Genomic DNA, 12,805 nt, shown 5'->3' on the forward strand with positions numbered 1-12,805 from the left:
GCAAAAAATAGGATCCAGTAGCAGCCGACAACGGGCTTTGCCTTCAGTCTGTTCACATGTGGTGAGTTTAATTAACCTACACGGACGGATACTTTCAACCGTATATTTCTCGGCACCCTCGGTCCTTTTTTGAGAGGCGACAACAGGGAGCGAGTAGCAGCAGAGAACGGGCATCGCCTTCAGTCTGTTCACATGTGGTGAATTTATTTAACCTATATGACGGATACTTTCAACCGTATATTTCGCGACCATCTCGAACTCTTTTCGAAAGGCGACAACTGAGTGCCAGTAGCAGCAGTGAACGGGCTTCGCCTTCAGTCTGTTCACATGTGGTGAATTTATTTAACCTATATGACGGATACTTTCAACCGTATACTTCGCGACCATCTCCAACTTTTTTCGAGAGGCGACAACTGAGTGCGAGTAGCACCAGAGAACGGGCTTCGCCTTCAGTCTGTTCCCATGTGGTGAATTTATTTAACCTACATGACGGATACTTTCAACCGTATATTTCGCGACCATCTCGAACTCTTTTCGAGAGGCGACAACTGAGTGCCAGTAGCAGCAGAGAACGGGCTTCGCCTTCAGTCTGTTCACATGTGGTGAATTTATTTAACCTACATGACGGATACTTTCAACCGTATATTTCGCGACCATCTCGAACTCTTTTCGAGAGACGACAACTGGGAGCGAGTAGTAGCAGAGAACGGGCTTCGCCTTCAGCCTGTTCACATGTGGTGAATTTATTTAAACTACATGACGGATGGTTTCAACCGTATATTTCTCGGCACACTCGGTCCTTTTTTGTGAGGCGACAAATGGGTGCCACTAGCAGCAGACAACGAGCTTCGCCTTCAGTCTGTTCACATGTGGTGAATTTATTTATCCTATATGGACGGATCCTTTCAACCCAATATTTCTCGACCATCTTGAACGCTTTTCGAGAGGCGACAACAGGGAGCGAGTAGCAGCAGAGAACGGGCTTTGCCTTCAGTTTGTTCACGTATGGTGAATTTAATTAACCTACATGGACGGATCCTTTCAAGAGTATATTTCGCGACCATCTCGAAATCCTTTCGAGAGGCAAAAAATAGGATCCAGTAGCAGCCGACAACGGGCTTTGCCTTCAGTCTGTTCACATGTGGCTAGTTTATTAATCTACACGGACGGATACTTTCAACCGTATATTTCTCGGCACCCTCGGTCCTTTTTTGAGAGGCGACAACAGGGAGCGAGTAGCAGCAGAGAACGGGCTTCGCCTTCAGTCTGTTCACATGTGGTGAATTTATTTAACCTATATGACGGATACTTTCAACCGTATATTTCGCGACCATCTCGAACTCTTTTCGAAAGGCGACAATTGAGTGCCAGTAGCAGCAGTGAACGGGCTTCGCCTTCAGTCTGTTCACAAGTGGTGAATTTATTTAACCTATATGACGGATACTTTCAACCGTATACTTCGCGACCATCTCCAACTTTTTTCGAGAGGCGAAAACTGAGTGCGAGTAGCACCAGAGAACGGGCTTCGCCTTCAGTCTGTTCCCATGTGGTGAATTTATTTAACCTACATGACGGATACTTTCAACCGTATATTTCGCGACCATCTCGAACTCTTTTCGAGAGGCGACAACTGAGTGCCAGTAGCAGCAGAGAACGGGCTTCGCCTTCAGTCTGTTCACATGTGGTGAATTTATTTAACCTACATGACGGATACTTTCAACCGTACATTTCGCGACCATCTCGAACTCTTTTCGAGAGGCGACAACTGAGTGCCAGTAGCAGCAGAGAACGGCCTTCGCCTTCAGTCTGTTCACATGTGGTGAATTTATTTAACCTACATGAAGGATACTTTCAACCGTATATTTCGCGACCATCTCGAACTCTTTTCGAGAGGCAACAAGTGGGAGCCAGTAGCAGCAGAGAACGGGATTCGCCTTCAATCTGTTCACATGTGGTGAATTTATTTAACCTACATGACGGATACTTTCAACCGTATATTTCGCGACCATCTCGAACTCTTTTCGAGAGGCAACAAGTGGGAGCCAGTAGCAGCAGAGAACGGGCTTCACCTTCAGTCTGTTCACATGTTGAGAATTTCTTTAACCTACATGACAGATACTTTGAACCGTATATTTCGCGACCATCTCGAACTCTTTTCGAGAGGCGACAAGTGGGTGCGAGTAGCAGCAGTGAACGGGCTTCGCCTTCAGTCTGTGCACAAATGGTGAATTCATTTAACCTACATGACGAATACTTTCAACCGTATATTTCCCAACCATCTCGAACTCTTTTCGAGAGGCGACAACTGGGAGCGAGTAGCAGCAGAGAACGGGCTTCGCCTTCATTCTGTTCACATGTGCTGAACTTAATTAACCTACATGACGGATACTTTCAACCGTATATTTCGCGACCATCCCGAACTCTTTTCGAGAGGCGACAATTGAGTGCGAGTAGCAGCAGAGAACGGGCTTCGCCTTCAGTCTGTTCACATGTGGTGAATTCATTTAACCTACATGATGGATACTTTCAACCGTATATTCCGCAACCATCTCGAACTCTTTTCTAGAGGCGACAACAGGGAGCACGTAGCAGAAGAGAACGGGCTTCGCCTTTAGTCTGTTCACATGTGGTGAATTTATTTAACCTACATGACGGATACTTTCAACCGTATATTTCGCGACCATCTCGAACTCTTTTCGAGAGGCGACAAATGGGAGCCAGTAGCAGCAGAGAACGGACTTCGCCTTCAGTCTGTTCACATGTGGTGAATTTATTTAACCTACATGACGGATACTTTCAACCGTATATTTCGCGACCATCTCGAACTCTTTTCGAGAGGCGACAAGTGGGAGCCAGTAGCAGCAGAGAACGGGCTTCGCCTTCAGTCTGTTCACATGTTGAGAATTTCTTTAACCTACATGACAGATACTTTGAACCGTATATTTCGCGACCATCTCGAACTCTTTTCGAGAGGCGACAACTGAGTGACAGTAGCAGCAGAGAACGGGCTTCGCCTTCAGTCTGTTCACATGTGGTGAATTTATTTAACCTACATGACGGATACTTTCAACCGTACATTTCGCGACCATCTCGAACTCTTTTCGAGAGGCGACAACTGAGTGCCAGTAGCAGCAGAGAACGGCCTTCGCCTTCAGTCTGTTGACATGTGGTGAATTTATTTAACCTACATGAAGGATACTTTCAACCGTATATTTCGCGACCATCTCGAACTCTTTTCGAGAGGCAACAAGTGGGAGCCAGTAGCAGCAGAGAACGGGATTCGCCTTCAATCTGTTCACATGTGGTGAATTTATTTAACCTACATGACGGATACTTTCAACCGTATATTTCGCGACCATCTCGAACTCTTTTCGAGAGGCAACAAGTGGGAGCCAGTAGCAGCAGAGAACGGGCGTCACCTTCAGTCTGTTCACATGTTGAGAATTTCTTTAACCTACATGACAGATACTTTGAACCGTATATTTCGCGACCATCTCGAACTCTATTCGAGAGGCGACAAGTGGGTGCGAGTAGCAGCAGTGAACGGGCTTCGCCTTCAGTCTGTGCACAAATGGTGAATTCATTTAACCTACATGACGAATATTTTCAACCGTATATTTCCCAACCATCTCGAACTCTTTTCGAGAGGCGAGAACTGGGAGCGAGTAGCAGCAGAGAACGAGCTTCGCCTTCATTCTGTTCACATGTGCTGAACTTAATTAACCTACATGACGGATACTTTCAACCGTATATTTCGCGACCATTCCGAACTCTTTTCGAGAGGCGACAACTGAGTGCGAGTAGCAGCAGAGAACGGGCTTCGCCTTCAGTCTGTTCACATGTGGTGAATTCATTTAACCTACATGATGGATACTTTCAACCGTATATTCCGCAACCATCTCGAACTCTTTTCTAGAGGCGACAACAGGGAGCACGTAGCAGAAGAGAACGGGCTTCGCCTTTAGTCTGTTCACATGTGGTGAATTTATTTAACCTACATGACGGATACTTTCAACCGTATATTTCGCGACCATCTCGAACTCTTTTCGAGAGGCGACAAATGGGAGCCAGTAGCAGCAGAGAACGGACTTCGCCTTCAGTCTGTTCACATGTGGTGAATTTATTTAACCTACATGACGGATACTTTCAACCGTATATTTCGCGACCATCTCGAACTCTTTTCGAGAGGCGACAAGTGGGAGCCAGTAGCAGCAGAGAACGGGCTTCGCCTTCAGTCTGTTCACATGTTGAGAATTTCTTTAACCTACATGACAGATACTTTGAACCGTATATTTCGCGACCATCTCGAACTCTTTTCGTGAGGCGGCAAGTGGGTACGAGTAGCAGCAGAGAACGGGCTTCGCCTTCAGTCTGTGCACATGTGGTGAATTTATTTAACCTACATGACGGATACTTTCTACCGTATATTTCGCGACCATCTCGAACTCTTTTTGAGATGCAACAACTGGGATCGAGTAGCAGCAGAGAACGGGCGTCGCATTCAGTCTGTTCACATGTGGTGAATTTAATTAACCTACATGGACGGATCCTTACAACCCTATATTTCACGACCATCTCGAACTCTTTTCGAGAGGCGAGAACTGAGTGCCAGTAGCAGCAGAGAACGGGCTTCGCCTTCAGTCTGTTCACATGTGGTGAATTTATTTAACCTACATGACGGATACTTTCCACCGTATATTTCGCGACCATCTCGAACTCTTTTCGAGAGGCGACAACTGGGAGCGAGTAGCAGCAGAGAACGGGCTTCGCATTCAGTCTGTTCACATGTGGTGAATTTATTTAACCTATATGACGGATACTTTCAACCGTATACTTCGCGACCATCTCCAACTTTTTTCGAGAGGCGACAACTGAGTGCGAGTAGCACCAGAGAACGGGCTTCGCCTTCAGTCTGTTCCCATGTGGTGAATTTATTTAACCTACATGACGGATACTTTCAACCGTATATTTCGCGACCATCTCGAACTCTTTTCGAGAGGCGACAACTGAGTGCCAGTAGCAACAGAGAACGGGCTTCGCCTTCAGTCTGTTCACATGTGGTGAATTTATTTAACCTACATGACGGATACTTTCAACCGTATATTTCGCGACCATCTCGAACTCTTTTCGAGAGACGACAACTGGGAGCGAGTAGCAGCAGAGAACGGGCTTCGCCTTCATCCTGTTCACATGTGGTGAATTTATTTAACCTACATGACGGATACTTTCAACCGTATATTTCGCGACCATCTCGAACTCTTTTCGAGAGGCGACAACTGGGAGCGAGTAGAAGCAGAGAACGGGCTTCGCCTTCAGTCTGTTCACATGTGGTGAATTTAATTAACCTACATGACGGATGGTTTCAACCGTATATTTCTCGGCACACTGGGTCCTTTTTTGTGAGGCGACAAATGGGTGCCACTAGCAGCAGAGAACGAGCTTCGCCTTCAGTCTGTTCACATGTGGTGAATTTATTTATCCTATATGGACGGATCCTTTCAACCCTATATTTCGCGACCATCTTGAACGCTTTTCGATAGGCGACAACAGGGAGCGAGTAGCAGCAGAGAACGGGCTTTGCCTTCAGTTTGTTCACATATGGTGAATTTAATTAACCTACATGGACGGATCCTTTCAAGAGTATATTTTGCGACCATCTCGAAATCCTTTCGAGAGGCAAAAAATAGGATCCAGTAGCAGCCGACAACGGGCTTTGCCTTCAGTCTCTTCACATGTGGTGAGTTTAATTAACCTACACGGACGGATACTTTCAACCGTATATTTCGCGACCATCCCGAACTCTTTTCGAGAGGCGACAATTGAGTGCGAGTAGCAGCAGAGAACGGGCTTCGCCTTCAGTCTGTTCACATGTGGTGAATTCATTTAACCTACATGATGGATACTTTCAACCGTATATTCCGCAACCATCTCGAACTCTTTTCTAGAGGCGACAACAGGGAGCACGTAGCAGAAGAGAACGGGCTTCGCCTTTAGTCTGTTCACATGTGGTGAATTTATTTAACCTACATGACGGATACTTTCAACCGTATATTTCGCGACCATCTCGAACTCTTTTCGAGAGGCGACAAATGGGAGCCAGTAGCAGCAGAGAACGGACTTCGCCTTCAGTCTGTTCACATGTGGTGAATTTATTTAACCTACATGACGGATACTTTCAACCGTATATTTCGCGACCATCTCGAACTCTTTTCGAGAGGCGACAAGTGGGAGACAGTAGCAGCAGAGAACGGGCTTCGCCTTCAGTCTGTTCACATGTTGAGAATTTCTTTAACCTACATGACAGATATATTGAACCGTATATTTCGCGACCATCTCGAACTCTTTTCGAGAGGCGACAACTGAGTGACAGTAGCAGCAGAGAACGGGCTTCGCCTTCAGTCTGTTCACATGTGGTGAATTTATTTAACCTACATGACGGATACTTTCAACCATACATTTCGCGACCATCTCGAACTCTTTTCGAGAGGCGACAACTGAGTGCCAGTAGCAGCAGAGAACGGCCTTCGCCTTCAGTCTGTTCACATGTGGTGAATTTATTTAACCTACATGAAGGATACTTTCAACCGTATATTTCGCGACCATCTCGAACTCTTTTCGAGAGGCAACAAGTGGGAGCCAGTAGCAGCAGAGAACGGGATTCGCCTTCAATCTGTTCACATGTGGTGAATTTATTTAACCTACATGACGGATACTTTCAACCGTATATTTCGCGACCATCTCGAACTCTTTTCGAGAGGCAACAAGTGGGAGCCAGTAGCAGCAGAGAACGGGCGTCACCTTCAGTCTGTTCACATGTTGAGAATTTCTTTAACCTACATGACTGATACTTTGAACCGTATATTTCGCGACCATCTCGAACTCTTTTCGAGAGGCGACAAGTGGGTGCGAGTAGCAGCAGTGAACGGGCTTCGCCTTCAGTCTGTGCACAAATGGTGAATTCATTTAACCTACATGACGAATATTTTCAACCGTATATTTCCCAACCATCTCGAACTCTTTTCGAGAGGCGAGAACTGGGAGCGAGTAGCAGCAGAGAACGGGCTTCGCCTTCATTCTGTTCACATGTGCTGAACTTAATTAACCTACATGACGGATACTTTCAACCGTATATTTCGCGACCATTCCGAACTCTTTTCGAGAGGCGACAACTGAGTGCGAGTAGCAGCAGAGAACGGGCTTCGCCTTCAGTCTGTTCACATGTGGTGAATTCATTTAACCTACATGATGGATACTTTCAACCGTATATTCCGCAACCATCTCGAACTCTTTTCTAGAGGCGACAACAGGGAGCACGTAGCAGAAGAGAACGGGCTTCGCCTTTAGTCTGTTCACATGTGGTGAATTTATTTAACCTACATGACGGATACTTTCAACCGTATATTTCGCGACCATCTCGAACTCTTTTCGAGAGGCGACAAATGGGAGCCAGTAGCAGCAGAGAACGGACTTCGCCTTCAGTCTGTTCACATGTGGTGAATTTATTTAACCTACATGACGGATACTTTCAACCGTATATTTCGCGACCATCTCGAACTCTTTTCGAGAGGCGACAAGTGGGAGCCAGTAGCAGCAGAGAACGGGCTTCGCCTTCAGTCTGTTCACATGTTGAGAATTTCTTTAACCTACATGACAGATACTTTGAACCGTATATTTCGCGACCATCTCGAACTCTTTTCGTGAGGCGACAAGTGGGTTCGAGTAGCAGCAGAGAACGGGCTTCGCCTTCAGTCTGTGCACATGTGGTGAATTTATTTAACCTACATGACGGATACTTTCTACCGTATATTTCGCGACCATCTCGAACTCTTTTTGAGATGCAACAACTGGGATCGAGTAGCAGCAGAGAACGGGCGTCGCATTCAGTCTGTTCACATGTGGTGAATTTAATTAACCTACATGGACGGATCCTTACAACCCTATATTTCACAACCATCTTGAACTCTTTTCGAGAGGCGAGAACTGAGTGCCAGTAGCAGCAGAGAACGGGCTTCGCCTTCAGTCTGTTCACATGTGGTGAATTTATTTAACCTACATGACGGATACTTTCCACCGTATATTTCGCGACCATCTCGAACTCTTTTCGAGAGGCGACAACTGGGAGCGAGTAGCAGCAGAGAACGGGCTTCGCATTCAGTCTGTTCACATGTGGTGAATTTATTTAACCTATATGACGGATACTTTCAACCGTATACTTCGCGACCATCTCCAACTTTTTTCGAGAGGCGACAACTGAGTGCGAGTAGCACCAGAGAACGGGCTTCGCCTTCAGTCTGTTCCCATGTGGTGAATTTATTTAACCTACATGACGGATACTTTCAACCGTATATTTCGCGACCATCTCGAACTCTTTTCGAGAGGCGACAACTGAGTGCCAGTAGCAGCAGAGAACGGGCTTCGCCTTCAGTCTGTTCACATGTGGTGAATTTATTTAACCTACATGACGGATACTTTCAACCGTATATTTCGCGACCATCTCGAACTCTTTTCGAGAGACGACAACTGGGAGCGAGTAGCAGCAGAGAACGGGCTTCGCCTTCATCCTGTTCACATGTGGTGAATTTATTTAACCTACATGACGGATACTTTCAACCGTATATTTCGCGACCATCTCGAACTCTTTTCGAGAGGCGACAACTGGGAGCGAGTAGAAGCAGAGAACGGGCTTCGCCTTCAGTCTGTTCACATGTGGTGAATTTAATTAACCTACATGACGGATGGTTTCAACCGTATATTTCTCGGCACACTGGGTCCTTTTTTGTGAGGCGACAAATGGGTGCCACTAGCAGCAGAGAACGAGCTTCGCCTTCAGTCTGTTCACATGTGGTGAATTTATTTATCCTATATGGACGGATCCTTTCAACCCTATATTTCGCGACCATCTTGAACGCTTTTCGATAGGCGACAACAGGGAGCGAGTAGCAGCAGAGAACGGGCTTTGCCTTCAGTTTGTTCACATATGGTGAATTTAATTAACCTACATGGACGGATCCTTTCAAGAGTATATTTTGCGACCATCTCGAAATCCTTTCGAGAGGCAAAAAATAGGATCCAGTAGCAGCCGACAACGGGCTTTGCCTTCAGTCTCTTCACATGTGGTGAGTTTAATTAACCTACACGGACGGATACTTTCAACCGTATATTTCTCGGCACCCTCGGTCCTTTTTTGAGAGGCGACAACAGGGAGCGAGTAGCAGCAGAGAACGGGCTTCGCCTTCAGTCTGTTCACATGTGGTGAATTTATTTAACCTATATGACGGATACTTTCAACCGTATATTTCGCGACCATCTCGAACTCTTTTCGAAAGGCGACAACTGAGTGCCAGTAGCAGCAGTGAACGGGCTTCGCCTTCAGTCTGTTCACATGTGGTGAATTTATTTAACCTATATGATGGATACTTTCAACCGTATACTTCGCGACCATCTCCAACTTTTTTCGAGAGGCGACAACTGAGTGCGAGTAGCACCAGAGAACGGGCTTCGCCTTCAGTCTGTTCCCATGTGGTGAATTTATTTAACCTACATGACGGATACTTTCAACCGTATATTTCGCGACCATCTCGAACTTTTTTCGAGAGGCGACAATTGAGTGCCAGTAGCAGCAGAGAACGGGCTTCGCCTTCAGTCTGTTCACATGTGGTGAATTTATTTAACCTACATGACGGATACTTTCAACCGTACATTTCGCGACCATCTCGAACTCTTTTCGAGAGGCGACAATTGAGTGCCAGTAGCAGCAGAGAACGGGCTTCGCCTTCAGTCTGTTCACATGTGGTGAATTTATTTAACCTACATGACGGATACTTTCAACCCTACATTTCGCGACTATCTCGAACTCTCTTCGAGAGGCGGCAACTGAGTGCCAGTAGCAGCAGAGAACGGGTTTCGCCTTCAGTCTGTTCACATATGGTGAATTTATTTATCCTACATGACGGATACTTTCAACCGTTTATTTCGCGACCATCTCGAACTCTTGTCGAGAGGCGACAACTGGGAGCGAGTAGTAGCAGAGAACGGGCTTCGCCTTCAGTCTGTTCACATGTGGTGAATTTATTTAACCTACATGACAGATACTTTCAGCCGTATATTTCGCGACCATCTCGAACTCTTTTCGAGAGGCGACAACTGGCAGCGAGTAGCAGCAGAGAACGGGCTTCGCCTTCAGTCTGTTCACATGTGGTGAATTTATTTACCTTCATGACGGATACTTTCAACCGTATATTTCCCGACCATCTCGAACGCTTTTCGAGAGGCGACAAATGGGCGCCAGTAGCAGCAGAGAACGGGCTTCGCCTTAAGTCTGTTCACATGTGGTGAATTTAATTAACCTACACGGACGGATACTTTCAACCGTATATATCTCGGCACACTCGGTCCTTTTTTGAGAGGCGACCATTGGGAGCCAGTAGCAGCAGAGAACGGGCTTCGCCTTCAGTTTGTTCACATGTGGTGAATTTCATTAGCCTACATGTACGGATACTTTCAACCGTATATTTCGCGACCATCTCGAACTCTTTTCGAGAGACGACAACTGGGAGCGAGTAGCAGCAGAGAACGGGCTTCGCCTTCAGCCTGTTCACATGTGGTGAATTTATGTAACCTACATGACGGATACTTTCAACCGTATATTTCGCGACCATCTCGAACTCTTTCCGAGAGGCGACAACTGGGAGCGAGTAGCAGCAGAGAACGGGCTTCGCCTTCAGTCTGTTCACATGTGGTAAATTTAATTAACCTACATGACGGATGGTTTCAACCGTATATTTCTGGGCACACTCGGTCCTTTTTTGTGAGGCGACAAATGCGCGCCACTAGCAGCAGAGAACGAGCTTCGCCTTCAGTCTGTTCACATGTGGTGAATTTATTTAGCCTATATGGACGGATCCTTTCAACCCTATATTTCGCGACCATCTTGAACGCTTTTCGAGAGGCGACAACAGGGAGCGAGTAGCAGCAGACAACGGGCTTTGCCTTCAGTTTGTTCAGATATGGTGAATTTAATTAACCTACATGGACGGATCATTTCAAGAGTATATTTCGCGACCATCTCGAAATCCTTTCGAGAGGCAAAAAATAGGATCCAGTAGCAACGGACAACGGGCTTTGCCTTCAGTCTGTTCACATGTGGTGAGTTTAATTAACCTACACGGACGGATACTTTCAACCGTATATTTCTCGGCACCCTCGGTCCTTTTTTGAGAGGCGACAACAGGGAGCGAGTAGCAGCAGAGAACGGGCTTTGCCTTCAGTTTGTTCACATATGGTGAATTTAATTAACCTACACGGACGGATACTTTCAACCGTATATTTCTCGGCACCCTCGGTCCTTTTTTGAGAGGCGACAACTGGGAGCGAGTAGCAGCAGAGAACGGGCTTCGCCTTCATTCTGTTGACATGTGGTGAATGTAATTAACCTAAAAGGAAGGATACTTTCAACCGTATATATCTCGGCACACTCGGTCCTTTTTTGAGAGGCGACCATTGGGAGCCAGTAGCAGCGGAGAACGGGCTTCGCCTTCAGTCTGTTCACATGTTGAGAATTTATTTAACCTACATGGACGGATCCTTACAACCCTATATTTCGCGCCCATCTCGAACTCTTTTCGAGAGGTGACAACTGGGAGCGAGTAGCAGCAGAGAACGGGCTTCGCCTTCAGTCTGTGCACATGTGGTGAATTTATTTAACCTACATGACGGATACTTTCTACCGTATATTTCGCGACCATCTCGAACTCTTTTCGAGAGGCGACAACTGGGAGCGAGTAGCAGCAGAGAACGGGCGTCGCCTTCAGTCTATTCACATGTGGTGAATTTAATTAACCTACATGGACGGATCCTTACAACCCTATATTTCACGACCATCTCGAACTCTTTTCGAGAGGCGACAATTGAGTGCCAGTAGCAGCAGAGAACGGGCTTCGCCTTCAGTCTGTTCACATGTGGTGAATTTATTTATCCTACATGACGGATACTTTCCACCGTATATTTCGCGACCATCTCGAACTCTTTTCGAGAGGCGACAACTGGGAGCGAGTAGCAGGAGAGAACGGGCTTCGCCTTCAGTCTGTTCACATGTGGTGAATTTATTTAACCTATATGACGGATACTTTCAACCGTATATTTCGCGATCATCTCGAACTCTTTTCGAAAGGCGACAACTGAGTGCCAGTAGCAGCAGTGAACGGGCTTCGCCTTCAGTCTGTTCACATGTGGTGAATTTATTTAACCTACATGACGGATACTTTCAACCGTATACTTCGCGACCATCTCCAACTCTTTCCGAGAGGCGACAACTGAGTGCGAGTAGCAGCAGAGAACGGGCTTCGCCTTCAGTCTGTTCACATGTGGTGAATTTATTTAACCTACATTACGGATACTTTCAACCGTATATTTCGCGACCATCTCGAACTCTTCGAGAGGCGACAACTGAGTGCCAGTAGCAGCAGAGAACGGGCTTCGCCTTCAGTCTGTTCACATGTGGTGAATTTATTTAACCTACATGACGGATACGTTCAACCGTATATTTCGCGACCATCTCGAACTCTTTTCGAGAGGCGACAACTGAGTGCCAGTAGCAGCAGAGAACGGGCTTCGCCTTCAGTCTGTTCACATGTGGTGAATTTATTTAACCTACATGACGGATACTTTCAACCCTACATTTCGCGACTATCTCGAACTCTTTTCGAGAGGCGGCAACTGAGTGCCAGTAGTAGTAGAGAACGGGTTTCGCCTTCAGTCTGTTCACATATGGTGAATTTATTTATCCTACATGACGGATACTTTCAAC

Source organism: Amblyomma mixtum, unplaced genomic scaffold, assembly GCF_055824585.1.
Source record: "Amblyomma mixtum isolate Tamu unplaced genomic scaffold, ASM5582458v1 scaffold_20, whole genome shotgun sequence".
In the NCBI taxonomy this organism is placed as follows: domain Eukaryota; kingdom Metazoa; phylum Arthropoda; class Arachnida; order Ixodida; family Ixodidae; genus Amblyomma; species Amblyomma mixtum.